Consider the following 9,377-nt stretch of genomic DNA (forward strand, 5'->3'; position numbering starts at 1 on the left):
CTCCCTTGCAATAGATGCATCTGTTTCCCTCTATTAAAAGATATTTTAAAGTAAAATATGATATAATGCCTGAATTAGATTTTACAAGAGTGAGGCACACCATGAGTAATCGTATTGCTTCAGACATAATGGATACTGCTTCATTCAACATTATTTTCTTCAGCTTCACATGCTGTGTACAAGAACACAATGTAATCTATAATTGAACTAAACCGTGTTGTCGTGGTTTAACCCCAGCCGGTAATTAAGCACCACGCAGCCACTCACTCACTTCCCCCCCACCCAGTGGGATGGGGGAAAGAATCGGGGGGGAAAAAAAGTAGACTTGTGGGTTGAGATAAGAACAGTTTAATAGAAGAGAAAGGAAGAAACTAATAATGATAATAATAATAAAATGACAATAAAAATAACAAAAGGATTGGAATATACAAAACAAGTGATGCACAATGCAAATGCTCACCACCTGACAACCGACGCCCAGTTAGTTCCTGAGCAGCAATCCCTCCCTGCCCCACTCCCCCCAGTTTATATACTAGGCATGATGTCACATGGTATGGAATACCCCTTTGGCCAGTTTGGGTCAGCTGCCCTGGCTGTGTCCCCTCCCAACTTCCTGTGCCCCTCCAGCCTTCTTGCTGGCTGGGCACGAGAAGCTGAAAAAACCTTGACTTAGTCTAAACACTACTTAGCAACACCTGAAAACATCAGTGTGTTATCAACATTCTTCTCATACTAAATCCAAAACATAACACCGTACCAGCTACTAGGAAGAAAATTAACTCTATGCCAGCCGAAACCAGGACACATGTGAAAGGTTTTGTTACAAGGCTAATATGGTAATGAGTATAATCTAGGAGTTTGTTGGAAAAATGGTATAGGAATATTTCTTGCATTTTTGGTGGCTGGAGGATAAAAAAGGGAGAGGAAAAATACTCCTTAAGTATGTTTTTAAGGTAGATAATGTTCCCTCACCCCTTCTTTCAGACAGTTTCTCTGTAGCCAGATTATAGTTTGCAATTGTGGTTCTTAAGGTTGAAATGGACAGTGATGGTTCAGGAGACAGCAGAGAGCAGTACAGAGCTAAGGCTGACTGTAGCCTAAGTGATGGGAGTAAATTTTGCTTTTTATTAAATAAAAGCATTGGGCTAATTTACCTCGGAGGAATTAAACTGCTAATTACATGTATATGACCACTGAAAATGGCACCAGTTATTTGCATTAAAAAAACAAACCCACAATCAAAATTGCCCAACTTTATTTCTTGTATTTAAAATATGTCGTTATGGTAACAGGCAGGACTTTGAGGAGATTTTGTATGGGTTTTATGCATGTATGTGTCTCTGTGTGTGTGTGTGTGTATATAAGGTTGTGTGTCAGTATGAGAGAGTAATCTAACCATTTCCAAAGACTGTCTCCTGCTGAGTAAACAATAGTGCTTTTTTCTCTTTCATTTATCCAAGCCAATATCTTTATAAATGCTGGATAATATGCCCATGGGTAACATAAAGGTAAAGCTCTAATTGAATCAGGTCAAGACTGCATATATTATCTCTGACAGCACTTTTAAAAATGTAGCTTCCTTCATCAGATCATCTGCCTCTGAATCACTCTATTGGAGGTAATTCCGAGGTTAAGAAGTTAGCATCAGGGATCTTATAAATATACAGTTTGAAGAATTATTGGTTAATGATGTCATACTTGTGCTGATCTGTTAATAATCCTGATAGTTGTTAAAAACTATCTCGATGAGATCAATTGGGTGTCTTATGATGTTGGAGTGGCGGAGGAATGCACATAAGTCGACCCAATATGAGTGATAGAAGTGATTCAACTTTATTTGCACGGATAGCTCATATTTATACAGTTTGCGATAATTACGCCTACTAGTCCTAATATGATTGGTACATTGCTAATGTTTATTCATTACTAAGACACACCCACTTGTGATTTGCAGCTATGCGTGTTCCGTAACTTTCTCATGGGAACTTCTTCAAAAGTTGCTTATGAAACTATGCCAAGGTCACACCGTCCCTGTCTTTCTCCTGATATCAGCGAGACCAGCTGTTGTTTTTCTCCTGATATCAGCAAGGCCAGCAGTCTTCAGCCAAGGCCTAGTCTTGCTGTCCACGCTGACATTCCTTCACACACAACTCTGCTCGCACAACTTTTCCATAGACCCATGTCCTTTCTCATCAAGCCAATTCCCAACAATTCCCCCTTTTTCTTTTTGTGCGAGTAGAGCTTGGTGGGTCAGCTTTGAGACTCCTCTCATCATGTACCCATACGCAATCCTAACTATTACACAGATTAATATCAATATACCTAACCATCGTAAGGCTTCCTTAATCAATGACATTAGCCATGGTGTTATCCCGCCGAATACTGACTGTAACACTCCATCAAACCAACTAGTTTCTTGCTGGATCTTTGTGCATGTTTCTTCAGCCAATCTATTTGTTTGTATATAGTTTGAGAATGATCACTTAAATTAAAGCAACACATCCCATCAACATCTTTACACCCATGTCCTTGTGCCAGCAATAGAAAATACCCAGACCATGAAGACTATGAGGAAAATGAACCATCCATACATTCTTGTGCCATCTTGCTCCACGAACTCAGCCCAGCAATCGGTAGGTGCCAGCTTTCCGTGGGCGTCCCCACAGAGGCAACGATGGCCTCACCGTACACCAGCCCAATGCTCTTCGGAAAATCCCGGTATTTATACATTTGCAGAGGAACGGGTTTTAGCACACGTGGCCAGCAGGTGCCAAAAGTCCGCCTCGGTTGCAACCTATGACGCATGTGCTCGCTGGCCAGGCGCGCTGCACGAGTCATAGCCATCTTGTCTATTGGTTCGTGGGCTTTACGATACAGTTGCGATGCGCAGAGAATCTTGACCTGTTATGTTAGCCAAGGTGACCTATACATTAGTTTTTGGCTGAGGTGGTATTCATTTTCCCACATCATCTATGATGCTCCAGGTGATGATGGTCGTGTAAATCGAACAGGAGTCCGTTGTGGGCCTGTATCTGTGGAAACACAATCAACCTCGTTCCCAGGTTATTAATGGAAATAGACCTTACCCCTAATTTTGGCTTTAACTAACTTTTACATTTACCCCACACTGTCTTCCCGTAATCACACTATGTTTAATCAAATTATGCTTAACACACTTTTTACCTAAAGCAAGTTCTATATACAATAAGGCATGCTGTTCTAAAAACCTGTCTGAAGGACTCGGTGTCCACTAGTAACACTCTATTAGTTAGAATCTGTTGGATCAGTGGCTCCAGCACCCACCGGTGCCATGCCAGTCGCCATTGGGACAATTCCGGGTCCAGCATCAGTGCGAAGCCATGGCTTGACCCACTTAGCCGGGATCTCCCAGTAAGTTTTACTTCAGGTGATCCGCACCATTTCCCGGATTCTGGGTCCTTATACATTACCATGATTCCCGTACTTTGTTGCGTCCTTTCTGCCTGTAAAAGAACATGATGCACTACCATTGGTGGGTCTTTGTGATCACCTGTCAATCTAAGATAATTTAGCACAAATAAGGCTTTGGCCAATCGTTCCTCTGGGAGTAAGCCCAGGGTTCCCCCCTTTTGTTTTTGCAGCATGTTCTTTTAGGGTTTGGTTGGCCCATTCGACAATAGCCTGTCCTGTGGGAAGATGTGGAATACCGGTACCATGGTGAATTCCCCACAAATTACAAAATCGAGCAAATCGTGTAGAACCATAGGCTGGGCCGTTGTCCATCTTAATTTCTTTAGGCACACCCAGCACTGCAAAAGAAGCATGAAGATGTCATTCAATATGTAAGGCCTTTTCTGCAGTTCGTGCCGTGGCCCACATGGCAGCAGGATAGGTATCAATACACACACGCACAGAACGCTTTGCACCAAACCACATGACATGGGTGACATCCATTTGCCACAACTGCAATGGCAAGAGACCTCGTGGGTTAACCCCACAGCGCAAGCCCAGCCCTTCCTTTTGACAATCGGGGCATGCTTTAACGATACCTTGGGCATCACTAAGTGGTAAGTCAAATTGCTTTGATAACATCCTAGCGGGTTGGTGCAAGAACGCATATGATTGAGATCTATAATTAACAAATCCCATTCTTCTGGAAGCATAACTGGAGACGGCAAACCTGGCTGCAGGGCTCCTATACTTTGTATCACCGCATTCGCAGTTCTGAGATCATATAACAGTCTCCATTTCCCACTTTTCTTGGGAATGGTAAATATTGATGTATTCCATGGACTAGTAGAAGGAACAACATGTCCCGCTCTCAATTGGTCCTTAACTAACCCTTGTATTTGTAGCAGCCTTTCAGAATTTAGCAGCTACTGATCAATCCAAACTGGCTCATCTGTTTTCCAGTTAATTTTCAGAATTGGCTGCCCCTCAGTGACTGCTCCTAAAAAGGATGGGTCACTAACATTGCCTTCATTTGGCTAATAAATCACGGCCTATGAGGCCAAACAATTCAGTTGGGGTAGTCATGACATACAAACACATCGTAATGTGTTCACCATCGGGAAACACAAATGTAATCAGTAGCTGACTTACTAAGGTGGCTTGTGTGCCCCCTATCCCTGCAATACCAAAATTTGAATTGATCAATGGCCATGATGGAGGCCAAATGTAACATCAGCTCCTGTATTAATTTGTCATCGGTTTCTTGACGACAACTCCATCAGGCCCTTCCAATTGCACTACCTTTTCTGGTTTACCTCTTGTTGTGTCCATGGCGAAGTATACCTGCGGTTTCCCTGTGGAGCCGAATTCACCATCTCCATGTTGTACTTCACCTGGGTTCGGAACACACGACCTGAATGGAACTAATTGTGCTATTCTGGTACCTTTAGGAATAGAAACAGGAGGGATTAAAACATGAATCATAATTTTTCACAGTCCCACAATAATCTGCATCAATAAGCCCTGGGACTACCAGAATTCCTTCTAGAGCTGTTGAAGATCGCCCCATTAAAAATGCACTAAGCCCAAACCCCAACGGTCCCTTTATGTTGGATGTGTACTGCGGTTTCCACATCCACTCCGGAGCTTCCTGCGGTGGCGGATCTGGTGGTTGCGAGGCTGCCTGAGGGCTGGCAGCCCAAGCCCCTTGCATTCGTGTCGTTGCGTGAGGGGCCTTCGCGGTCGGTGTGAATTTTCCCTGCTTCCTGTATTGTTGGTGGTATGGTTATCTTTCTTACACTTCTTGCAGCACTTACTGTTAGCAGTAACTGTGCATTTGCTCCTAATGTGTCCACGTTTGCCACAGTTAAAACACTTGACCAAGGGTGTCTTACTGGCCTTGTGCTTCTTTGTAGCTCCTTGTAGAACTGTGGCAGCATAGGCTACTTTCTGTGAGTCCACTGATCGATCCATGTATTCTATCATATCAACGACATCTGCATTTTTCGGCAAATGACACAATGCTTTGCGTGTCTTTTCAGTAGCATTTTCAAAAGCGAGTATTTTGAACATGTTTTCTTTCATGCTCTCGTTCATGTCAGGGTGGTCATAGATTTCCCTATGCAGTCTATTAATAAGCTGTGCAAAAGGTTCGTTAGGCTCGTTTCACCTGGGTAAAAGCATGGCTGCGCATGTTGTCTGGTATGGTAAGAAAAGCTTGATACGCCAAGATCTGTGATAGATGATGAACCTCAGTGACACACTGTAACTGAGCGTTCCCTGATGCGAAGGGTCCAGTACCCATCAGCATCTGCGTGGTTACTCCCCATAAGGGATCTGTTTGTTGTCGTGGTGTTGCTTGTTCCCTATCACAGAAGGTCTCCCACTGCCGGAAAACCACTAACATTTGGGCGGGTGTCAAAATCAACTGTGCTAGCTGTTTAATATCTTGAGGTATCAGCGTATCAGCAGAAAAAATGAATTGCAGTATTTGGTGAGTTGACGCAGATTTGATTCCGTACTGACTCACAGCATTCCTTAATCTCTCAATGACCTTCCAGTCAAACGCCTCCCATTTTTTCTGTCCATTTGATGCAATAACTGGGAATGCTTGGAGCATAGTCCCTTCTATAATGGCATCTTTTATTACTCCCCTCCAATGTCTCTACCTTTCTTCTGCAGCGGCTATTACAAGCGGCTCCGCGTCTATCGCGGGCGCGGTTGGTTTCCCCGTCTCTTTTTCGCATTTCCTTTAACAATTCTAACATTGTCTCTTTTTGTTCTATTATTAGAGTAGCCAAGTCCTTGTTTGCAGTATTTGAATCAGGGTATATGCTAGGTATAATTTGTTCATGTTGAAACGTGGTATCTGGGGGCTGTTTTTTCGTAGGCAGATTTTTACTCACTCCCTGATTCTGTAGGGTTTCCTTTAATCGTACGGATAGGGAGGCTTGGGAACTGTCAGATGGTTGATTAATATTGGCAGTCCCAGGGAGTGGAGCAGAAGTCAAGGGCACAAGAGCAGACGAACAAGCTCCAAAAAGTCTCTCTCGCTGCATTATGTTTTTCTCCCCGCCTTTCCCTTTTGCTTGCGGTTGGAGAGAGAGAGCAGCAAAAGCAGACGCAGACGCTTTACGATCTGCTTTCATTTCTTACGGAGTTGTCTTAATCAATTTCCATAAAGTTGCAAGACCTTTAACTTCTTTAGACCCGTCACTAATTTCATCCCATAGGGACGTTCCGATAGCTTCCCAGGTACTAAGATCAAAAGCTGTACCCACACTAATTGAGAGGTTTCTGTCCTTGCTTCATTAGTTTTTTAGCTGATTTATCATAGTCAATTACCATATCCCATAATACGTCTTCTAATCTACGCCATTCACTCTCCTCAAATAATAGATCCGCTTTTTAAAGCATCCCTTAACACGACCTAAAGCAACTAATCCCGAAACTTGCTTAACGCAATTTACCCCCCGCTTTTCTAAAAAGCACTGTAATAATTTTAGGGCTACCTCTTGATCCATTGCCGGCCGGCTTCTTTATGCTCCTTGATGCTCCTTGATTAAGGCACCTCGATTAAAAAGTCTTTGCAGCCTTTTTCCAGTAGCCCTCACTGACGGCGAACCCCTTTTGGACTGTCCAGGCACGAGAGTTAACACACCAACCAAGACGGTCAGCGTTCGGTTAATCTTTTGCCCCCCGGTCGCTGCTACCGGTGCTTCTCAGTGTCCGTCGCTCCTATTCCCCTTTCTTCGGTCCCTGTTCGGGAGCCATTTGTTGGAGCGGCGGAGGAATGCACATAAGTCGACCCAATATGAGTGATAGAAGTGATTCAACTTTATTTGCACGGATAGCTCATATTTATACAGTTTGCGATAATTATGCCTACTAGTCCTAATATGATTGGTACATTGCTAATGTTTATTCATTACTAAAACACACCCACTTGTGATTTGCAGCTATGCGTGTTCCGTAACTTTCTCATGGGAACTTCTTCAAAAGTCGCTTATGAAACTATGCCAAGGTCACACCGTCCCTGTCTTTCTCCTGATATCAGCGAGACCAGCTGTTGTTTTTCTCCTGATATCAGCAAGGCCAGCAGTCTTCGGCCAAGGCCTAGTCTTGCTGCCCATGCTGACATTCCTTCACACACAACTCTGCTCGCACAACTTTTCCATAGACCCATGTCCTTTCTCATCAAGCCAATTCCCAACATTATGACTTATAAATGTGTCTAAGCCATAAAGAATAAATATGTAGTGGTTTAGATCAATGGAATGATCTAAAAGTCCTTAGTACCGTGAAATGACTATTCCTTTCATATGTCTGTTTCTTTAAGGTAATTGAAAACTGATCCCAAACCACCACCCAAAGGACCAAAACAGATAATGTTGTTATTGTGGCCCACAGATTTAGCAGCCTGCATGTCTAAAAGGTTTGGCATTAAAACACAAGTGGGTGCTTGCCCTCATATCGATATTGCAAAACTTTGATGATCTGTTTGGAATCACCTGCTTCGAAACAAAATGACTGAGGGCATCCTTCTGTCTTTACAGCAGCAGAGGATTTCTGGCACTGATGTTCTTGTTTTCCTATATGTCACCATTAATGCCTCTTAACAGTTCCATGTCTGGAAAGATCTGCAGTTTGTGTCTACAAGCAGAACTGGAGAGTCACACTAAAAATGTTGAAATGTGTGGAAATACATCAGGTTTTGGTAGACTAACCAAGGTATTCCTCTGAGTCAGTCAGCAGTGCAGTCAAGCTAGTAGCAAGAGACAAAAAGAAGAGTAGCAAGAGCACCAAAAGAATGTCAGGGTTATTTCTTAGATTAAAAGATTAGCATTTAAGAATGTTTTGATCTCAGGTTGAGAAATTCTATCATCTGAAAAAACCAAAAATTTGATATATGTTTAGACCAAATTCTGAAGGTACATCTCTCATATATTTCCCAGTTTATTCTACTAAATCTTTTAAAGGTTTTTTGAACAGATAATAATGATCTGTTTTACTTATTTGTCAAGAGCTTTGAACTGAAGGCTTCTTTCTTGAGTACATAGTTAGAACAGCCAATCAGAGTAATGAGTCTCCACTGCTTGGGAAAGCAAGAGTAATCTAAATCAAATACTTTCCAGTATGGCAAATTTAACTAATTCCCTCATGAAGGCCAATATAAACCTCCTGGTAGGGCTAGACAGATAATAACTTTTAAGCTTGTTATTTTCTTATCCTGCTGGTTTCTACAACTTACTCAAAGACTGAGTACTTCTCAACCTGTCATTACAGAGGAAAGCAACTTTCAGTATGGAGATGGAAAGGGCAATGCTGTGATTTATATACCATAGCTTGCATTATGACACTGCAATGACTGCTGTTGTCTGGACTGATGTAATTAATGCCCTTCTTAGTTTTCCCAATACATTTACAATATTTAGACAGAAATAATCAGAGAGAAAATTCTCTCAGAAATAAAGGTTTATTTATTTATTCATCATTCAGTCAAAGGTTTCTCTTGAAATTCTTTAGGCTTAAGATGGGGAGAGCACTTCACAAAGGGGCCTATAGGCACACCTGGTCTGCAGAGTAACAAGTGATTTATGGGATGAAGATGGAAGTGTTACCTTGCAAGCTGAGGTAGCTTAGTTGCAGCTCCTTCTAAGTTTTGCTGGAAGAGTAATTGCTGTGACAAAAATTGCATTGTTTTCACAATTGTAGTATTTTATCAGTTCTATGTACCAAAGACTCAGCAATCGTACAACAGCAAAAGTGGAGCTATAGTGATTTACATCAGCTGAAATGTAAATCACATCAATATTTCCCTCTTAGGGTCCTCTAATCAGTGTTAAATACTCATATAAAACCCCCTATATTATTAATGCATTGAAAAGTCCTTGCAAATCTGAACATTATGAATGGAGGCACAGGAGAGAAGAAAAGTTAAAAAAATA

The sequence above is a fragment of the Accipiter gentilis genome, chromosome W, assembly GCF_929443795.1.
Source record: "Accipiter gentilis chromosome W, bAccGen1.1, whole genome shotgun sequence".
NCBI lineage: Eukaryota > Metazoa > Chordata > Aves > Accipitriformes > Accipitridae > Astur > Astur gentilis.